Source organism: Agelaius tricolor, unplaced genomic scaffold (genome assembly GCF_023055355.1).
Source record: "Agelaius tricolor isolate 1412-34295 unplaced genomic scaffold, bAgeTri1.0.p SCAF_23, whole genome shotgun sequence".
NCBI classification, from domain to species: domain Eukaryota; kingdom Metazoa; phylum Chordata; class Aves; order Passeriformes; family Icteridae; genus Agelaius; species Agelaius tricolor.
Window position 1 is genome coordinate 8,663,142 of NW_027269283.1, and position 21,838 is coordinate 8,684,979.

A 21,838-nucleotide genomic window follows, 5' to 3' on the forward strand; every position below is an offset into this window, starting at 1 on the left:
GCATTTTGGGGACTCACCGTCACAGTGGTTGGTTTGCGGCACAGAGGTGGCTCTTGAGTTTCACAGAAGAGTCTCTGGCTCAGAACCCACACCTGAGCACTCCACACCCTTCAGTACATAAACCACCTGGGCAGGAAGAGTCCCAGAGATGTGATGTGCACGTGTGAGGCTCTGACCATGCAGCTCCTCATGCCCACCCGTGCAGCCTTTGCATCCCCTTTTGCATTTCTTCCAAGAGCTGTTCCACATCACTTGGGGATTTGGCTCATTTCTGCACACTCACAGATAAATAATTCAGGCCCTGCATGTTTAGCTCCTGGAGTGCAATCAGTGCTCCATTTCCCAGAGTGCACAGGATAGCCTGGTAATGGAAAAGCCCAGCTAATGCTGCATGAGGCAGAGAGGAGGGCAAAGACGTGGGCAGACATCTGACATCAGCTGCCATGCATCCTGCCATCCCCTCTGTGTGCAGTGCAGGGACAGCAGTGTCCAAGGACAGCAAGGAACCAAGAGCTGGGGCACGGGCTGGGGCAGAAGCAGACCCAGCAGCCCATCAAAGCTCATCTTAGGGGTGATGTGGTGATGTGCTGTTCACATCATTCCTCCTCCTCATCCTCTGTGGCTCCAAGATGGAGCTGGAAGGTGCTGCCTCTTTGTGCCATCCTTGCTCACCTTGGGGTCCTTGTGGGGTCTGGTTGAATTGGGAGCTGTTGTATCTGCTTTTAAAGTAAAATGAAGAGTAAGAGAGCCTGTTGTTAACAACAGGCTGTGGCCAGAAAAACTAGGAAACATTTGCTCCATGTATGCAAACTGATATTGCTTTATTATATACAAATCATTCCTTACACAGCAAAGCTGGGGTACTGTTTTGGCTGGTGCTGTGCAGTCACTGATGAATAAGGCCCTGTTTCAAACCCTTTTTATTCTAAATAAGGAGGGTGGAAAGGACAATAAAATGTGCAAAGGTGAAGCAGTGCATCAAAGGCATCTGAGCTGGGGAATGCCCCCACATTTCCTGTTCCACGGTGCAGAGCTGAGTGAATAATTTGCTCTGGCTGCAGAGGGATGCATCCTGCTCCTCAGCTCAGCTCAGCTCACTTCTCCACATGTATTTTGGTCCATTCTGCCTTGGCTGAAGTTGTCCTCAGAGGGGCAGAGTAATTTTTTTTACTTGGTTTTTAGTGATATCTTTTTTGTTCAGCATCTTGAAGTAGGTTAGCTCTTGTGTGAGGAAAATGTAAACGTAAGGAGCTTGTGCTGTGGATTTGCATGAGCTAATAGCAACTGTGATAAGATAACCAAGGGGGAAGGTGTGGCAAGGCAGGACAGAGGTCTGGTAGAAATCTGTCTCCTACTAAAATCTTTAAGGGATGCTGGGCAGGCACTGCAAACCAGCCTTGCCATCTCTGCTATTCACTTGTAAATAAAAAGGAGCCTGTCCCAGGGGCATGTTTGTTTAAAATCCAGTTTCCCCAACCCTGGGCCTCAGCATGAGCCTATGCACACCTTGCTGTGTGAGTGGCAGAAAGAGCCTTCCCCAAGACTTATCCCAAAGATCTTGGTAAATGTTCTGAGGGATGGGGGAAGCTGGAATCCATTTCTCAAAGCACAGAGGTTGTTTCTCAGAGCATGGGGCCCTGCCTGCCTCTGTCCATCCTTGGAGCTGAGAATTGTGAGGGCAGTGGCAATAATGAACAATGACAAGGAGACTGGTATCTCTATTAGTAGTGTTATTACAAACATTATAATTATTATATTATTGTTACTAGATTTGTTATCTTCTTGGGTTTGGGGCACACTGATCATTTTAGTTAGTCTGAATCCCTGATTTTATGGGTCATGTTAACACTTGCAGATATGCCTGCACCAGTTTTCATTCAATATTTCACACCAGGATGGATTTATGATGTGTTATACTCCTGTCAGAAGCTTTGGGAGTGTCAGCAGCTCTGGGCTGCCATTTTTTATAAATCTCCATAAATCATTAAAACTCTGGGTTTAATGAATGCAAATTCAGGGCCATGGAAGGGAAGTCACTGGCTGCAGGCACTCCTGGAGCTGGAATTGCACTGTCATGAGCAGATGTTGAAGGAGGTTTCTTCAAGTTCAGTCCTGTGAGCCACGTGGGCCCTGAGATGATCGTGACAATCTTTTGGCTAAATCTGTGCAGACATCAACTTTTTCAATGACCGTCAAATCTTGTTTTTCTGAGACCAACAAAGCTGACAAGGCAAAAAAGGGGAGTTGTTTATTCATCATGTGAAGTCCAGGTCTGGGAGCATTTACATTTTTAATATAGTTAAGTGTGCATGTATTTACAAGATTAGATTAACATAGCAATTAACAATTTATTTAAAGCCATAATGTCTCACGTGGACTCCTGGTGCCTGAATGATCAGTTTCTAATACTGCTGTTATTAATAATTCCATAATTCACATCTCCTGTTGCAGAAAAAGCAACGAATCTCCAGGAAGGAAGAACAGATCTGGATTTTTTTTTTTTCCAAAAGCAGAATTTTTTGTGTTTTATTGTAAGTCTAATTTGAGCCAGAAATTAATTACCAGGAAACATATAATAAATAGCAAATAAAGATGCCGTTTTTCAAGACTGTTGGTGCTGGCTTGCAGTGAAATTAGCACTTCTGAAAATCCCCCCTGGGATTTTACCAGATTTTGTGCTATCCTGTTGTGAGACCCTGTTGTCTTTGAAAGCTGGACCATCAGAATCTGTCCTGCTCAGGCCTGTGAGCTGCATTATTACAGCAGCTGCATTATTGCAATGTTCCTTCATTATTACCAGAGCAAAGGTTCCTGTAAATGTAAAGGTGAGGTAGGAGGTTTGAAGTAGCCACTGATTAAACAATAGCATCTGGTGGCAGAGGCATCACAGAGCTGCAAGTGTGACTGTGTTTAAGGAAGAATTGTACGAATTCATGGGTGACAAGTGCTTTGGTGCCTGTTAAACCCCATAATCTCTGTGCAAACCTCTAGTTCAGGGTGTCCCTGAGGTGCTGACTGTCCCTGGCCAGGGGAGTGAGTGTCCTGCTCTCACTCTCTTTGTAAAATAACAGCACTGCCCCACTGGGCCTGGAGGTTATTGGAAACTGTATTAGGAACTTTGTTGCTCAACATGTGCAAAGTATGATGTGTTAATTTTAAAAGAGATAAGGGAGAGCTGGAGCTTCTCTTGGAAAGATTTCTGGAGGGTCTGAGCTCTTCCCTCAGGTCTTTCCCCTTAGGTGATGTGCAGACACTGCAGCCTTCCTTTCCTAAGAGAGAAACAGAAGTGAGTTCTGGCACTCCAGTTGAGTTTTACTGGAAGGGAATACGACATTAAACTGTCAAGGATGATAGCAGAGTCCAAAGTCCATCATCTGAAGGGAGCCCAGGCTGAAGCTGAGTGCAGCAGCTGCAGGCCTATCCCTGCAGAATCTGAGCAGAGCATGGCACCCGGCAGCTCTGCGTCCCCACCAAGGACATTTCAGCCTCAGCAGTTAAAAGGGAGATTTTCACTGTGCTGGTGATGAACACAATGCTTTTGTAACTGTTGCTTTTTGGCAGAAAGCAGCCCAGATCAGCAGAGCCACACCACTGCTGTGTTCTGAGTGCTGTTGCCATCATCACCCCTGGCCCCTCTCAGGCCTGGGCCTGCTGTCAGCAGCTCCAGCGCTCCTTCCTCTGTCCCAGTGTGCACAGGAGCTCCTCAGCTGCACGTGGGAGTGCTACAGGAGTGCAAACAGAAATTAACAATAGCAATATTTACAATCCACATCATTGCATGAGTCGTGTTCCGCTCCAAAATTTGAATTCTTTAAGCATAACCAACGTCCCAAGTTCTTATTTAGGAGGGACTATAAATCATGCCTTGTCTCCTGAGATGAGGGCTGGGACAAGGCATATGCTGCACCTTACCTCCATGGGCTGCTAGACACAAAAATACACTCCAGGATGAGGATCCCCAACTTTGGGAACTGTGGGAATCCAGGATGAGGATCCCCAACTTTGGGAAGCTGTGAGAATCCAGGATGAGGACCCCCTCCTTGGGGAGCTGTGGGAATCCCCCAGCTTGGGAGGCAGTGAGGGCAGAGATGTGCCCCAGTCCTGCTTTTCCTCTGTTCAGTTCACTAGAGGGGAAAAGCTATGAAGAATAATCAGAGAAAAAACATATAAAATCAGAGCAAACACTTTGTGGCACTGTGACAGCTCAGAATTCATCACATTCTTGTACCAAGCAGGAGTGCAAATGGGAGTGTGGGGAGAATCCCCTGCACCCAGATCTGAGCTCCTTCTCCTCTCACTGTGCTGTTGGCACCGTGTCCAGTGGGAATATTTAGTCCTCATTTAGCAGCAGCACAGCAAGGAAGAGCACACTGAGCTCTCACAGGGCACGAGGGAGGCAGCAGTGTCTTGGAGAGGATCCTGGCAATGCCTGCAGTGTGTGGGAAGTGCTGGAGAGCACCAGCACAAGGGTTTGAGCTCTGGTTTCCAGCTCATTTGCCATGGTCAACACAGTGTGTTTGTACAGCAAGAGGAGATCTGCTCATCAGAGCAACACCCTTCCTCTTTACGTGTGTTTCTGAAGTGTAATCACCATCAAACTGCCCATTTAACTCTGCTTCCCTCTTGCTAGGAAACGAGAGAAGGAGGTTATTTTCAGTCACCAAAGGTTCTACTTTTTATTTTAATAAAGCCTGATGAAAAAAACCAACATTATAACTAACACATGGACTTGTAATTACTTTATTTCATAATAGTTTTTTAGATTTCAGTTGGACTAATTCAGTCTTTCAATTTTTTTTTTGTCATTGGCTTAAAAAGCTGGCAGAAGCATTGCTCCATCTCTCAGCAGTTTTCTCAGCCCAATGCCCCCTGTAGATTTTGGTAAATGCTGCTGCTGCAGTGCAATGAGGTACAGGGGTTTACTGACAGTGATATCATCTGGGATCTGGGAGATGGTCAGGAGCAGCATGTGTTTGGGAAGAATATATTCCAGCATGATCTCTAGCATGCTTAGTTGGCCGTATTGGAAAGATTTCCAGATAGCTATCGATTTTCCAGTCCTGTAATTAGTTCAGAGATTATAAACATAGAAAATATCGCTCCAGAAATTGATTTTTTTAATTGTTCATAGCACCAAAATATGGTGTGACTGCAAATCACATGCTTCCTGCAGAGGAAGACTTTGAACTTTGGAAAAATATTATCCCTGCAAACATGGAGAAGAAATCACGAGGCTAATTCTACCACTATCTCAGGTAAGGTCTTGATCACACCAGTTCTGCCTGATTTTAAAAATCCAAGGCTGGAATTCATTTTTGGTTTTTTTTTTTTTTTTTTCACCTCTAGTGAAAAAACCTGAAGTTCTAGTGAACTGAAGGAAGATGTGTCCTCTTTTCTCTGGAGGGGATTTTTGGTCTTCCCCTGGGAGGTGAGTGAGCTGGTCACTCCTTCATGGTGACTCAGTGGCCTCGTTGCACATCCAGGGTGGGGTGGCTGTTGCTTATGGAAAAGAAGAGTAGATAGATCCAGTAAAAACCCAGAGTTTGTCTTCTAAAGAAGCTGTTATTTCTGTCTGGCAGGATAATGTCAGATATTTCCTGTGCTGGCAAAGTCAGGAGACCCCAACGGAGGCAATAAGGGAAGTTATTAGAATTATTTCATCCCATTGCCCAACTATGCCAGGCATTAAACAAATAAAGATGAGTCACTTCTCTCAAGAACTTGCAAATTAAGAAGGTTGGGTGGAGGGCAAAACCCTCCAAAAAGATAATTTCCACTTTACAGGGATTGCATCTTCTGATGTAGTCACACAGGCAGTTGGAAAAATTGTCTACTGTGAGGTTTCTTGCAAAATCTGTGAAAATCCCAGGAAGCAAGATGTTCCTTTTTAAAGCCCCAAACCTAACAATAATAAAAATAGCCCAACTGGACAATCTGATTGGGTTGAGAAACTGCTTCTGCAGCTATATAATTCCTAAATAAGCCCAGTCTCAGCAAAACCTTGGGAAGTCTCAGGAGCTGGGAAGTGCTGCAGTTAAAGTAAATTTACTGACACATTAATGAACCAGGGGCTGCCCCTCCCTCACCCACAGCAGCTCCCGAGGTGAGTGGTGTCCGACCAAGGCATGAATTCTCCTCCTGCACATGCAATAATTGCAACAGCACAGTTTTATTTTCTGCAGGAAAATGGTATCACTGGGAAGATCCTTACACGAGAATCCTATAGGAGAAAGAAAATCCTGTAGAAGGAAAAGAGAAGAAAATGCTTTATTTATATTTACCTGTTGGGTGTTGAACAGATGATCCCCAAAAGAACTTCCAGCCCCAACCATTCTGTGATTCTGTGACTTTTTAACCTCTCCAAACAATTTTGGGGTCATCTGGATTCCTGGGAAGCAGGATTTGGGGTACAGATGAGAGGAACGAATTGCAAGTGCTTCCCCTGTCTCCCTTTGCTCGAGGACAGGTGGATTTGAGGAAAAATATCGAGAGTTTCACCACAAGAATTATATCCAGACTTTGTGTAAGTGAATCCCCCTTCCATGAGGGCAGAGTAGGATCCACGGGGTCCCTGGTATTTTGGGAAGGCACCAGGCAAGTCTTGGTGCCCCTAACAGTGCACTTCTGGGGTTAAGCAGCAACTGGCCATTTTGGGAGTTACCCGATGCTGAGCTGGGAGGATTTGTGGGATGACCTTCAGGCATTTCTCAGGTCTCTTCTCCCCTCGGAATTCCTACCGGGATAAGGAGGGGAGCAGCTGAGTTAGCCCAGTCTCACTCTCCCATCTAGTGGTAAAACAAGGAAAAGTGGTCCAGGCAGAAAAAAATAAACTTTTGCTGTTTGGAGCCTTTGGAAGGGTGTCATTGCAGGCTCAGTTAAAGCCATAATCCCCAGCAGGCTGAGGGGTGGGAATGTCACTGAACTGATCCAGAGGGACACACAGCAAAGTGCAGAGGTGGCTCTGAGTCCTTCCCCGGGTCCAGTGAGGTTTGGGGTGCCCCTGCTCTGGGAAAGAGCCATGAAGCAAAGAGGTTTGCACACTGAGGGTACAGCCCAGGGGGAGCAAAAGTAAAAGCACAAACTTACCAAGCAAAAGAACCTCCTAAAGCACTCATGGAGAATGAGAGGTGGAAAATTTTGCAACCACGAATAATCTGTTACAGACAAATAACCACATGTGAGCCTCATGGCTGCTCCCCTGCTTTCTCAGAAAGGCCTCTGTGGTCCCCCAAAAAGCAGGGTGGAGGCACAACCCACAAAGGCTGGTGCACAGGCAAGGTCAGGGACCCGCAGGCATCCTCTCAGGAAATGTGCTCTGACAGGTGTGAGCTGGGGCTGCCCTGCTGAGCGTGGGCTGCAGAGCCCGAAACCTCTGCAGTGCAACAGCCTCTCCTAGGAGGGGAAGTGGGAAGTGGGTTCCTCTGGGCTGTACTCTGTACTCTGGCTTTCAGCCAGATACACCCGGTTGGAGGGGAAGGGTTTCATGTCTCCCACAAAAATTTAAGAGGCTCAAGGTGATTCAGCAAATTCTCCCCTCCCTTTTTTTCCAAGAGGAACTGGTGCAGAACCAGCTCAGTAAGGGCCAGCCTCATGGGGATGTTTTTCCCCGGGTTGGGGAGGTGCAGGGGCTCAGGTTCATTCAGGAGGCTGAGATTCCCACTCCAGTGTCCACAAGTGGGTTCCAGAGACCTGAGATGAAGAATGGATGAACCCTTACCCAAGATTTATGTTCTCATGTCAGATAGAAGATTTGTGGTATTTCCTGGAAGTCTGGATGATGTTTCACTTTCAGCAAATAAGGTCAAAATCACAAAGGGGAAAAAAAAAAAGTAATCTCTCATGGATCAGCTGTTTGCCAGCCCCAGAGGTGCCAGAGTTTGTCTCACATCTCTGTTCATATAAAAACACTTTCCTGGAGCAACGTGCTGCTAAACGTGGCTTTGCTGAGGGTGTCACCCACACAGTCTGCAGCACAAACAGACTCAGCTGGGAAAAGATAACTCAGAGGAGTACGGGGTTCACACCTACACTACCGGATTAGAAAAACGAAACGAAAAGGAAGGAGGTTTGGAAGGGCTGGCATCGATCAGGTAAAGAGGAAATCAGCAGGAGCTTCCTCAGGCAGCATCCCCGTGATGCCAGAGGGGGGTGCAGGTTGGATCCAGCATCAGAGGCAGGCGGTGATGGGGCCGGGCACCTCGGGGGATGCCCGAGGCTCTGCGGGGCTGTGCCCTGGGGCAGGACAGCGCTGGGCTGGGCTCGGTGCAGGGGAGCAGGGTGGGCTGCCCGGGGATGCTGGCCCGGCTCAGCCACCGCATCCCTCGGATGCCGGCGCGTCGGGAGAGGGCAGCCTTGGCCACAGGCAGGTGAGGGCGGCAGGATCCGCACCCACCGGCCCGGGCCAGCCCGAGGGAAAGCTTAAAGGAGAGTGTTTAAGCGCCCAGTGTGGAAAAGGGGCTTGTTCATATGAGACATGAAGCCGCTGGTGCTGCCGGAGGTCAAGAGCTGTCCCGTCTGCGAGGATGTCCCAGAATCCACATGTCCGAGCTGGGGGGATGAAAGCACACCTGGAGCAAGGCTCACCGTGACCTGCTGCTCCAAAATCCCCTCTCCACCAGACTGGTAGACATAAAACACAAAGTTTCCTTCCTCACTGCAGACCACCAGGCTCATCCATTTGGCCGCAATAGCGCCACATGTGCCGCAGCCTGGGGACCCACCTGGGACATCCTGGGCTTGCAGCTCCAGTGACTCACCCTCAAACCCTCCCTGGAAAGCGTGTTCCCTGCTACAGCACAAAATAAAAAAGAAAAAAGTTAATGGAAAGACAAGCTGGAAACCTAGAAGCACAGTTAATGCTACTGCTGCGATGCTTCGTTTGAGCTGCAAAGAGAAGATAAAGTTCTAAAGTTCTGCCTCCCACCAGAGATGCCACTGGGGAAAGTGATTCCTTCCTTCTCTAAATGGCATCACATTGTTTCTTCTTGGCGGCTTGCTGCCAGCTTGGTGTCACAGCCTGTTTTTCCAGGACAATAATCCAGTTATCCGGCAGTAGTGGTGCCCTCCATCCAATCTCCCCGCCACCCTCCCCAGACAAGATCACTACAAAAGATATTCAAAAATAGATTCACCTAGGAAAGAAGAATAAATAAGAGTTGCTCCTCGCATGTGAATAGCTAATGAAGACCCACTTAGCAGTCTCGGCAGACTCATCAGCCCTGGCGGCTGAGCCTTGATTGTGTGTCTGCAGCTCCGCTCCTCTTCTCTGCTCATTAGAGCCAGGTCAAAGGAAACACACACAAACCGTGGCAGAAATGCTAAGAACCAATGGAGATGGGCATAGTGGTGACCCATTCCAGCTGGAAAATTACAGGTTGGGAATTTTGATTGCCTGGTACATGGAGCTGTTTCATCCAGCAGCCAGAGGGAGGTCACTCCTAACCCCCAAGGGTGAGATCCAGCCCATCACACTGTCCCACATCTCTTGTTGACCTGGACAGTCCTGCATGGGGAGCACTGGGGAACATTTTGGGGTTGTTCAGGATCCAGTGTGCTGGGTGCAAAAGCAGCAGGCGAGGGTTGGAGAGGTGACACATCTGCTTGGCACCCATCTCCTGGGAGCAGCTCTGGAAGTGACTGCCACCCTCATTGATCACTGCACCATTCTCCTCTGCCCAGAGAGACTCTGTAGAGTCCTGTGAAGCTATGGTGAATAACATCCATGAATACACTAGGAGTTCTATAAATCCTCTGACAAAATTTTCATCTTAAGCACTTTAGGACACTGATTTCTCCTTTTCCTGAAACCAAACCTGGTCAGTCACTCGGGCACTGTATGATGAAGTTAGTTTTAATATTATGCTTGCTAATAACCTGGGAAATAAGAAAGGAAACAAAGTAAGAAAGAGCAAGGCAGCCAGCTCCTGCCTCATGCTGTCTTGATTGTCTGTCACTGAATTGTTGCAGTGCATGAGATGGGAGAGGGATGCAGAGGTGTGAAGCACCATTGCCAGAGGATTCTGCTGCAGTCTGGATTTTGTTGGTGTAAAATCTGCTCTGTTCTACTTGTCTGTGCTCTGAGCCCTCCCTGACAGTGATTACTCACAGAACATTCCATCTTCACTCCTCTCTGTTCCTAACCTAACAAACCATCCTTTTCTCACCAGTTCTGGGTCAGAGGAAAATGTTGTTATTAGGTTACCTCTATTTTATGGTCTCTTAATTATTTCCACCTCTGTGATTACACTAATTAGCTAACTGGTTTCTAATGGCTGTACAGTAGCTTGCATTACACTTTCATTAATCACAGCCTTAGCCAGCCTAGTTAAGAGTCCCTGATTTCTTGCATTATGATTTGAAATTATTAAATGCAAAAGTAATCTGAAGGGGAGAAAGGAGTCAATAGGAGTAGACACCACCTTCTCTAGCAGCTTGGCAAAGAGCCTCTTTGATATATTTAGAAATGTTATGATTCACAAGAACCTGCCAACCATTTGCTTAGTGACTATAAAAATAAAAAAGAAAAGGTAAGTCTGAAGTTTTCAATCACAACTGTTAAAGGCTCCTTCTCACTTCCTTTGATTCGAGGCAGTTGACTGACACATTCAAATGGGATCAAAAATAAAACAACTGACAACACATCTCCTCCATCCTGATGGCTGTGACCAAGCAGGCACCCAGGACAAAACAGACATGAAAATCAAAGAGGAGGTTGAGTTTTCACTGCTGGGAAAACATTGCTCTGACAGCTCTCAAGACCTTCCTATAAATCCTTGCCTAGGGAGATTATTTGATGTGCTAAAGGACTTCTTCAAATAATCAAAATTAAGAACAAAGCATCTCCCACTGGATAGCTTAAATACCTGCACAGGGGAGTGTTCATCATTGGCTATGATGGAAAGTCAGAATAACAATAAATATAATAATAAGATAATGTTTTTGTTTTTATTGTCATTATTGACACCTATGTAACAGGAGAAGTTCAAAAGGCTGTACAAACACCAATAAATTAATTCTGCCAACCTGCTGCATATCAGGCACCCAGTTCAGTGAGGTGCTTGACTGCAGCACAGTTTTAGTGAGTAAGTAAAATGCTGTAAGGAGATGGGAGAAGGGTGACGATGCTCTCTCCTGCCAGGGTGTCTTTGACAAGGAGTGAGAGGCAGAGAACCTTCATTTCCTGGAAATAAGAGGCTGAAGAGGCCCCATGACAAGCAAACCATTAAATAGGGAAAAAAAGTAACAATAATACAGAGCAAAATTTTGCTTCAGGGAAAAATTTCTCCTTGGTTTTAGCACAGATGTTGATATTGCACACTCAGAAATGGCTGTGTGGAAGCACATTATTAGATGGTGCACAAAAACAGAGAGCTGGATTTGCAAGGGAGGAACTAAAGCATTTAAAAATTAAAAGACATTTTAAAAATGCCTCCTGAAAGGCAACTTCTCTATGAAGGAGAAGTTATGAGTAGAGAGACTGAGCTTCCCCAAATCACAAAGTCTTGAAGTCAGAGCCTGTTGAGCACTTTTCCAACACTTTGCTTCAGGAAAAGGCAGCTCTGAGGGGAACTGCAGATCCTGGCTCAGCACTCAGGGCCAGCGTGGGTGGGACTCCTGCCTCACCTGAGCTGCAGTGTGTGTCCATGTGCTCAGGAGCACACCTGGAGCAGGGATCTGCACCGTGCACATCTGCCCAGGGCACACACCCATCCTGCACCTCTGCATGGGAATCCCACACAGCTCATGCACACAGCACCCTCAGGAGCTCCCAGGGACACCCCACAAAGCACAGGGACGTGCTTTTCAAATGAAGGAATGTCATTTCAGAGCCCACATCCCTCGGGAGGGGGGAACCCTGGCCCTGTGGGCTGAGGGAGGGGCAAGCCCAGCATTTTGGGCCTCATGCACGTGAGGGTGGCACAAAGCAAGGCTCACACACAAAGGTGATCGCTCTGCACTCTGCATATTCCCTCAGTGCACCGGGCTGGGATTTTTCATTTCATCCATAATTCATGGTTTGCTGCAGTGACTCCACAGAGGCAGCGCAGGACCTCAGCCCCGCTGATAACAAGGGAAAGGCAGAGCTGCTTTTGTTGCCACAGTGCAAACTGTGGAGCTGGGCCCCTCCACTTCATCCCAATTAACCTGTGGGCAGAAGTGTGAAGAAACAGTGGAATAAAGACTATTTGCCCCTATAGATAAGTGGCTGCTAGTGGCCACTGCCAGCCCCACACAGACCCCTCGATGTGGGCTGTTTGTAGCCAGCAGAGGCTGGGCCCGCACAGCACAGGGCTGGTGCTGCTCCTTTTGCACACCTGTACATGTGATTGCTAACCCAGCTCAGTGTTTGATGCCCCTGCACTGCTAGATTTTGGGGCCAGGCTGTTTTTTGATTTTTCACCTGGCCCCAGCAGTGCTGAAGGGTGACAGTCCTTGCAGTCACTGTCCCACTCAGAGCAGCCCACGCTTCCTCCCAGGGCTATAAACCTTTCTCCTCCAGCCCTGCTGCCTTTCCTCTCCATAACACACAGACCAGAAAAACCCAGTTTGTCAGAAAGGAAAGTGTTTGGGGACATTAAAATGTAAATGTTGCACTTGGCTTTTCAAAGGGGGTTTGATATTTTACTTGTGAGTCTGCAAGGAAATAGATTTTTGATAACTCTGTGGAACTGCTGCTGCCCAGCCACTGCTGCAAACAGCCAAGACCTTAATAAATAAATTCTCTGTCAGGCAGCTCTGAAAACCAACTTGCTGGTGGTTTGAAGAAATATTGGGAATTTCAAAGCAGTCTTGCACAAGGAGACCTGTAATTACAGCAGCGTCTCCTACACTGCCTGGGTTTGGGAGGAGAGGGGGAATGCACAGCGTCCTCCGTGACAGTGCTGGCAATAAACACTGTATATTATTTTTCACTATGTTTATTAAGTTGAAAATATGGAGAAAGGGCCATGCCAGGTGTCGTGCTCTGCACTAGGTATCACCCATGGATGGGACATTAAAAGGGAATGTGAAAATAATTCAGACAGAATTCCTGCCTGGCTTGGCTCTGGCTTGCAATCTCATCTCCTTGGAAAACCTGCAGAAACATCCTGCCTGAACCCAAAACTAGGTCCTTCCCGAGGCAATTTTTCCCCTTAACTTTATGTGATGGATCCAGGTCTCTTTTCTTTGACTCTCTGAGCCTGCAGAACCTTGCACCACCCTCAGCACCCAGCACCATGCAAGCTCTGGCTCTGTGCTAACAGACAGACCCATGACACCATGGCCTGTGCATTATCCAGGCACTTTGCTGTAAACACTGGGGAAATTCAGGGGAAAAGTAATTAAAAGGAGTTTCCTGACTTTCTCCTGGCTACCAAAGTTCCTGTCCCCCCACCTCTGTGGCCAGAAGTGAGCTGCTGGGATTTTTGCCTCCCCAGTTGGGACATATTGAAATAGTTGAACCTCAGTATAAGAAGTTCTTGGCACAAGACTCTCAGTAGAAAACTATGACCACCTAAATATTCACTACTTTATTACCAAAAAGCTTGATGAGTTTAAATTGACCTTTCTTCCATGATACATGGAATAAGCTGAATATGACCACTGCACAAGACCAGCAGTGCTCGGAAATGATCAGCAAGGCAAGAATCACTCACAGGATTAATCTGGAAAATAATTTCAAACAATTGAGATCTATATGAAAATGAACAGACCACACATTAATAGAGCCTGAGCCTGCTCTGTAAACTTAGCTACTCACTTTTTATCCCTTAAGTAAACCAGGAAGAGTAATGTATTTATAGCCTCTTGACGTAAGTAGCCTCAGTGAAATATTGTATGTAATAAATATTCTGCCATCCCCGAGAGCCTACAGGACAAAGCGGTACCAAGGTACTGCAAAGGCAAACTGTATGTGGCTAACGAGTCTTGGTGAGCTGCCAGCCAGCTGAAAACACTGAAATGAGAGAAAGCAATGAAAATATAGACTTTATTAGTATAGGAGTGAGTTTTATTAACACAACTGCAATGCAAGGTCAGTGGGTAAGGATTTTTCCCTTTCAGCTCTGCAGGGCACCTTTAATCATTGCTTTCAAGCATCACCTTGGAGTTTGGTGAGCTTTATGCCAATGTTTTGTTGTTTGTCAATCATTTTCTCCACTGTTTTTTTCCCCCTTTCCTTGCTGATGCAAAGACCATAAGATCTTGGCCCTTTTTCCCTACCCCATGTTGCCAGCATTGCTTTTTATCCAATTACAAATTACACAGTGCATCTGCATTAAACCCAAATGTGTTCATCACTAATTTTAAATAAGGATGTCATTTGTAAATGCTTTATTCATAATTAATGGAATTATTACTGGGTGCAGCCACATTCTTCATCCATGTACTGTAAGATATGTTGTAAAGTGCATTAGTAAAAAGCTTTATAGATGAGGATATGACAACCTGACTGTGAAGCACATTACGTGATGTACTGTGGCTATTGTTGTAACAATCTTTATGCAAGATTTTAAGCTATCAGTCAGCCAGGGGCTGATTGATAGTGTAAATGTTAATAATTAATAATAGGATAATGTTGATAGCTGTGATTCTATGATGAGTATGGATTTTTTTAGTTAGTATTATGCTAATATGCATTATTCACTGAATCATAAAATCACATTAGAGATGAGAAGGTCCCTCTGGCTTTCCCCATTCATATCACTGATGAGTCAGTGCTGCTCCTTCCTAACATTTCCAAAGCAGCTTTTTTTCTCTGCCTTTCTGCATGAAATCTCTAGATTAAGAAGTGTGTTTTAAAACAAATTTAGAGCCCTGAATATGTGCTCACCAGAGTAATGTGTAAAGGTATGGCCTTCGGGAGAGGAGTACAACAAGCTGCCTGCTGTTGGCATGGGAGACAGAGAACATGAGGGACCTTCCCTATGTTTACAGTAGTTTAAAATGAAGGAATTGCCTCTGCAAATTCCTTTCACTTTGCCACTTGAATCCTCCAGCAAGTTAAAACCATCAGGCACACATACCTTGTGCAGTGGCTACAGGAAGGGCTTTGGGCTGCTGAGCAACAGGCAACACAGGTGGGATGTGAAGATGGAGACACACGAGAGAGAGAGAAGCAGAGAGCTGTAAAGTGGCTCAATAGTGATGTCATTTTTTTTTTTTCAGCTGACATTATCTTTTTTAATATCCACTAGACAGGATGAAAACAGGCATTATGTCATGCCGGGGGAAGTGAATGTCGGTTTGCCGCCGGGCACAGACTCCTCAGAGGATGTGAAATGCCAATAGCAGCCTCCAAATCAGGATTTAGAAATGGATATGGTGTAATGGTCCTGGGGACATGCTGGGTTCCAAGGTTCCCAGCAGGGAAATCTCCCCTCTCCACCCAGCAGGATTGTCTCCATCGCCCGTCTCACGGCCGCCCTCGCAGGACCAGAGATATAATTTTGCCTTCTCCAGTTTCAAAGCCTGAGATTCAGGAGAGCTCCTTCCTGGTACTCAGCTGGTTGTAGATAACCTAAGCCAAAGGCATCAGATACGCTGAGCTCACTGGCATTTTCCTGCTGGCATGGTGTCCGACAAGGAAGGCTGTGCTCCATTCACCCCCTTAATGACATTTTAATTCCTTAAATTGTGCTAACACCCACCCAGCTCTCTGGCAATGCAGGAACACAGCTTATGGACTAGTGTGAGAGCCATGTTCAGGGAGAGAGGAAGTGCTAGTTAGTGCAGGAATTCTCTTATTAAGGAAATTATTAGTGGTAGCTTTTTCTTAGAGAGATGAGAATGCTTGGGGCTGATCACTGATTACCTTTCCCACCCCTGCTCCCTCCCCACCTCTTGGACATCATGTTTGGCTTTTCAACGTTTTTATTTCAGACAAATCTGCAAGCACATTTCCAGGTGGATGTCACCAGGATCCACTTCCTCCCAGCCCACAGACAGTCTGTCTCTTATCTCACTTACATTAGTATCAATTATTTACAGCAGGAATGCTAAATCATGAAAACCAAGTTGCAAAAAAGCTCTGCCTTGGCTGAGTACCCCACACTGGTTGCAGCTTCCCAAGCCCCTGTGCTGCTGGTACTTGGCCTTGCAGAGCAACAGCCATGAATTTCTTTTCCTTTTAGAGCTGCAGAGAAGAGCAGTGTCTGGGCACCCACAGCCCATGTTCTGCATGGAGATAAAAATCACAAGGGCATGCATTGGACAGCATGTCTATAGGGAAAGCTTCTCCATGGTCACCAGGTTTTGGAGCAGCACAGTGCTCACCAGAAGGTTTTTTTTGCTTTTTGTTTTCCCTCCTTCCACAGAGGCTTTGTGACACTTGAAAGTAACGTTTAGGGGAAGGACCATCTCCAATCTATGGGTGATGGAGCTGGCTCCCAAAGCCAGCCTGCCTGGGGGCTCACCACCCCTTTGTGGCACCACACAAGTGTTATTGCCAATTCCTTCCTTCTCCTTCTCCTGGGTATAATCTCCCTTCTGGGAGCCCATAATCTGGAGACAAGAAGCTCCTTCCCCATGGGGTTTGAATGAGGCTCTCACATGCAGTCACTGATGAGTTCCTTAAATGACTGAGTGCATAAAGGCTTTTTAAAAAATTTTTGATTAATAGTATTTAAACATGACTAACTAAAATCTCCATTAAATGGGGGTGTTATATGCCTTAGGACAGTATAAATGCAAGCATCTGGGCTCTGTTCATGTCTTTACTCTTTAGACACAGAACAGCAGCAGTGTTTTACCTCTGTTGCAAAGTTCACCACTAAGTGAGGTGATATTTCCACCTTTGACCTTGGTTGAGTGCCTACGTTTAAATTTCCAGTAATTCTCAATATTTTTTCAGCTATATCCATGCTTGCTCCAGAGAAGCTGTATTTTCCTAGGTTTGGCTCCTTACCCTGCACATTCCCACTTTGCTCATTACAACTCACAAAAGTGAAAAGAAACCCCTGAAGAAAAAGGGACTCTCCAACCACCAGTGGCCAGTTCAGCTCTGGAGGGATGATTTTGGGCACCTTTGAGCCTCCTAAGTGCAGTGGCTGTGGTCCATGATGTGGAGCTGAAGGGCAGGACTTGCCTTGGTTGGAGTTTTCCATAGCTCAGCAGGTGCTGCTGGCCATGGAAACCTTCAGCCAAAGCAAGTCCAGAGCCCAGCCCCAAATGGCCCTTAGCTGGTGCTTTGCTGTCACCCACAGGGGTGATTTTGGGGTTCACAGGGATCACTCCTGGAGGGGAGGATGGACAAAAGGAAGGTTGTTTTAGTTCCAACCTGCTGTAAGTCACTTCATTAGCCCTGACCCTGTTTGACCCTTTTACTGTTATATCAGCCTAACTGTTTATTTTCCTCATAACAGTAAAACCAAATCGATTACCTTTGTCTCAAAGCCCTTTATGTGTCTCGGCGCCCAGGACCAGCCCTGCTTTTAGCAAGGGCCTGATGCAAATGAAATCTCTGGGAAATAGGGACAGTTTGGAGCAGACACCAAGCCAACCTCCCCATCTTCCTCCTTTTTTTACCTGATTAAGCTTAACCTATTGCATTTAAAAGAGAAACTTTATTTCTTTTTAAAATAGCTATACAATGCTATCTCTCTAAATGTGCATGGTGTGTCTTTGTTGTATACATCTATGCAATCAATATCTGTGTCTTGCTGGGGATTTAAATATTAGTCTTCAAAATCCAGGTCTAGAGCACCAGATTTATTTGTAGGAAAACATACCCTTTCCTGCTTAAGGAAGGATATTAGTTTTAGATGCAAACCCATAAATCTTGTGGCTTTAGGTGAGATATTTGCTGGATTATAAATATGAATTGGAGATGAAGGTCCTGCTCTTCCTATTATTACTATTATTATTATTATTACTTACTGGTTATTATTTTCTGTACGATCCATATCTTCAGGTGGGTCAAACACCACTGGGGAATGGGGAGCTAAGCCTTCAAAGGGTGCACACATGTTGAATTCATTAAAAGGTTTTCTCTCCCAGCCTTGCCCTGCGCTGCATTTCTCAGCTGGGTGAGTCATTAAACACCCTGTTCAGGTGCCTTCCCGTCCTCTCCAGCCTGCTTTTGGTACCTCATTTCGTTGTGCTGCTTTTTCTGATCATATCAAACCCCTTAATGTTTATTAATGTCGCCCTCTGCATCCTATTGAGAATGTGCTATTGTTTCCCAGGTTCTGCTTCAGCACCAATCTCTCAAAGCAGCCAAGCCAGGAGCCACGGGGGACCCCAATATCACCCAGAGCTTTGTCATAGGTGACAATTTTCTTCTCTGCCATTTGTTATGGCACATCTGGGGACATCAGTAATAAGCCACAAGGGCTGGATTGCCCAAGGAGCCGAGCCCCCGGAATATCAAGTGGAGGATTTGCTTCAGGCAGGGTGTGAGAGCTTTGATGTGACAACTGGGGACAGTCCTGAGGCTGCTCAGCACCTTCAGGGCAGGGCTGCACGGCCCTCACCACAGAAATGAGTGTCTCTGCTTAATTCAATATCATCTGAGTCAGGGGTACTTTGCAGTGGATCCCCCAGACTTTACCAAGTGCTCTGAGTGCCATTTAATGAGAGTTAAACTGAAGACATCACTGATGACCCCAGTGTTGCTGATTTGCCTCTGTTTCCCTGCTGCTCCAGCCGTGCTGGTCACTCTGTGTCACACCAAGGACCAAACCCAGCCAGGTGACAAATGCAAAGGGCTGGGTGCTCACCAGCAGCAGCAGCAGCAGCAGCAAAGGGCATGGAGCAGGACTGGTGTGCACTGGGAGGAATTCCTGAAGGCAGCTCTGGCAGGTGCAGCCCCACAGCAGGCTGCTGACCACAGGAGAACATGTACTGGGATCTCAAAATAAATCCATGTAATGCACTACCCTGAAATTAATAGGCTCTTGTATGCCAGGGCTGTAAAGACAGGCCTCTGTATAAGGTCTGGCTTTTTTTGAATTAGACTCCTGTGCTTAAATAAATTAAGCGAGTTGTCTGTATATTAAATGATTTAATGCCTTCTTCGGTTTTGCAGAGGAATCCTAATGAAAATACTCTTCAATATAAAATGCTGAATAAATTAAAGGGTGAAGTATTTAAATAAATGGTGTGTTGTTACTGCGAACCACATTAAATTAGTGTTTGCCTCTATGGTAATGATGCTGCCCTGGCTTTAAAAGACTTTCTGCTGGTTCAGGCTTTTTTTCTGACAAAATGTGTTGTGCTTAAGATGTTCAGTTCAAAAGGATCTGCACTGTTCTTGGGCCAAAACCTGATATCAGTGAAAGTCTTATTGGCTGGCTAACAAGGAACTGGATTAAATGGCATTAGGAGCAAAGGGCTTTGGCAGGCTGAATTGAAACTACTGAAGAAGTTTCTGGGTGATGGCCTCTGCCCTGAGCAGGAGGCACAAAGGGGTGTGTGTGGGGAGGGGGTTTAGGGACTGTGGTAGGACATGTCCTGCAGTGCTGCCCCCTCCCCACTCACCGATAATCTGGATTATCGACTCTGGTGACAGCAGCAGAGAGGTGGCAGGTGCTGGGGACAGCAGCAATGGCTTGGATCATGCCAAAGGTAAATCCAGCACAGCTCAGGACCCACAGATGTGGTCCCAGATGCTCCTTGGTGTGGGCAGAAGGGAAGAGGCAAGGTTCCAGCGTCCCAATTTACACTTGGATTGATTCTGCAATTGAAGAACCCCACTGATATCATGAATAAGCTGTGGAGGGCCTTAAAAGTCTTTCTTTGCTGATCTCATTACAAGATAAGATAGCAAATGACCTCTCTTTTCTCTCCTTTCTATAAGGTACAGACCTGCTTTTAAAGGTAAAGACCTCACCAGAAGATAAAGTCCCATATATAGAAATCAATTATGAAACAACTTTAGTTGTCCAGTTTTTGGATATCAGCTCTTATCTAATCACTTCTACTAATCACAGTATTTCTTTGGAAGGAAAACTGGTTTTGTGACACTGTTTTATGAGCTTAAAACACAGATACAATGGCCTAGTATCCAAAGGAAAAAAATATTATATATGTATATACATTTATACCTGTTTGGTCCCCAAGTACATCTGGATGCACAGCAAGACATCAGCTGGATCTTTCAGACAGTCCCAGGAGGAGTCCATGTGTGGCTCCTGGAGTTTCCTCACTGAGGGATCTGTAGCTGGGACTTCTGCTGAATATTTTCCATGGAAGGGGAAATTTCAGCAGCTTCCAAACCAGAGAGCAGGGACGTGATGGAGCTCCTGCTGCAAGTCCCCAAGATTGCAGCACTCTCTCATTCTCTGTTGTCCTGAGTCTGTTTCATAGGTCTGTTATGAAACTGCACCTTTTCCATTCACAATTTTAGCAACTCTTAAGGAACAGGGATGTGCCATTTCCCTAAAAGTCCATCAAGCTATGGCAGCAGATGGGGATCAGCAGGATTTTGCTGAACCACTGGAATGCACGTTCTTCATGTACTTTGAGCTTTGAGCTGCTCTCTTTGGCACTGCATTTGGCACTGCATTTTGGGTTTTTTTAATAGCAGGGGGATTGCTGGGCTTGTTTTATGGGGTTTTAGAGGACTTTTCCAGCTTCTGCACTGGCAAAGATGAAGCATCAATAGCACTGAGGTGTCTGCATGAGTGCCCACCAAGGCCAGATCAATAACTCTGGGAAAAGGGAATGGTTCCAGTCAGTGCTTGAGTGCTTGATGACGGCTTAAATACTCCTTATTAGGAAGATTAAAACCCCTAAAAAGGCCCATCCCATTCATGCAGTGTGAGTGCGTTGTTTCACAGTGATTTTTGGTGGATCCAGGATATGGCTTAAAAAAAAAAAAGAAGGAAAAAAGCCAGCATGAGTTTGAAATGGCCAGTGATGATGAAACCATCTGTTGGGAAGTTGTTCTGATGTTATTTCTCCCAAACATAAAGCACACCCTTCCCAGATGGAATTTAACAGCGTCAGCTTCCAGTCACCAGCTCTTTTTATCGCTCTGTCTGTTAGATTGAAGGGCTCTCCCTCTCTGCATCCCTCTACCCTGTCTGAATACATCTGGGTTGTCATTAAGCCATCTCTTCACCTTCCCTTTGTTAAGCTAAGCACATTGGGGTCCTTGAGGCTGTCACTATAAGGCATGTTTTGTGACGCCTCAGTCATTCCCGTGTGCCCTCTCCCGTTCATCACCATCCTTCTGGAGTCGCAGGCACCACAAATAGCTGCACTGTCCCATTAGGTGTTGCACCAGAGATATTTCACTCCACTGTTTTATCAAGTTTCCAGCGCTGTGTGGGAGGATCTCAGCTCCCTGCAGTGAAATCCTGGCTCCTGGAAGCGTGGCTTTGTGTTAAACCAGCTGGAGTTCACTTCCCTCTGGTTCAGGAGCAGCTCTGAGGCACAGACCCATCCACATTCCAGCCGTGGGCTGACTCCAAATCTCATCAGCAAACTTTGACTGTAATGAGTTTTGATTTTCTACCGTTTGCTAGAAGTGATGAACAGAAAGGAGGCTGCTTGGGATGCTCCTCAGATATGTCTAAACCTATCACCAGGGTCCTCATCCGTTTAGCATGGGCTGTGTTGATTTTACATTGTTTTAGCTTCCTAATAAATGAGACAACATTAAGTTAAATGCCTCGCTGAAGTCAAACGTAACAGTGTTGATGAAATGTACTAAATCAATCAAATCTATAATCACATTCTTGAAAAATTATATCAATTTCATTTAATAAGATCTATTTTCCATTAACTCATGTTGATTGTAATTAGTTATTCTCCTTAAATTGTTATTAATCAAGTCCCTTATCAGCTCTTCCATTATTTTTTTTTCCCCACAAAATCAACATCAAACAATCAGATTTATAATTACGCAAGTCAT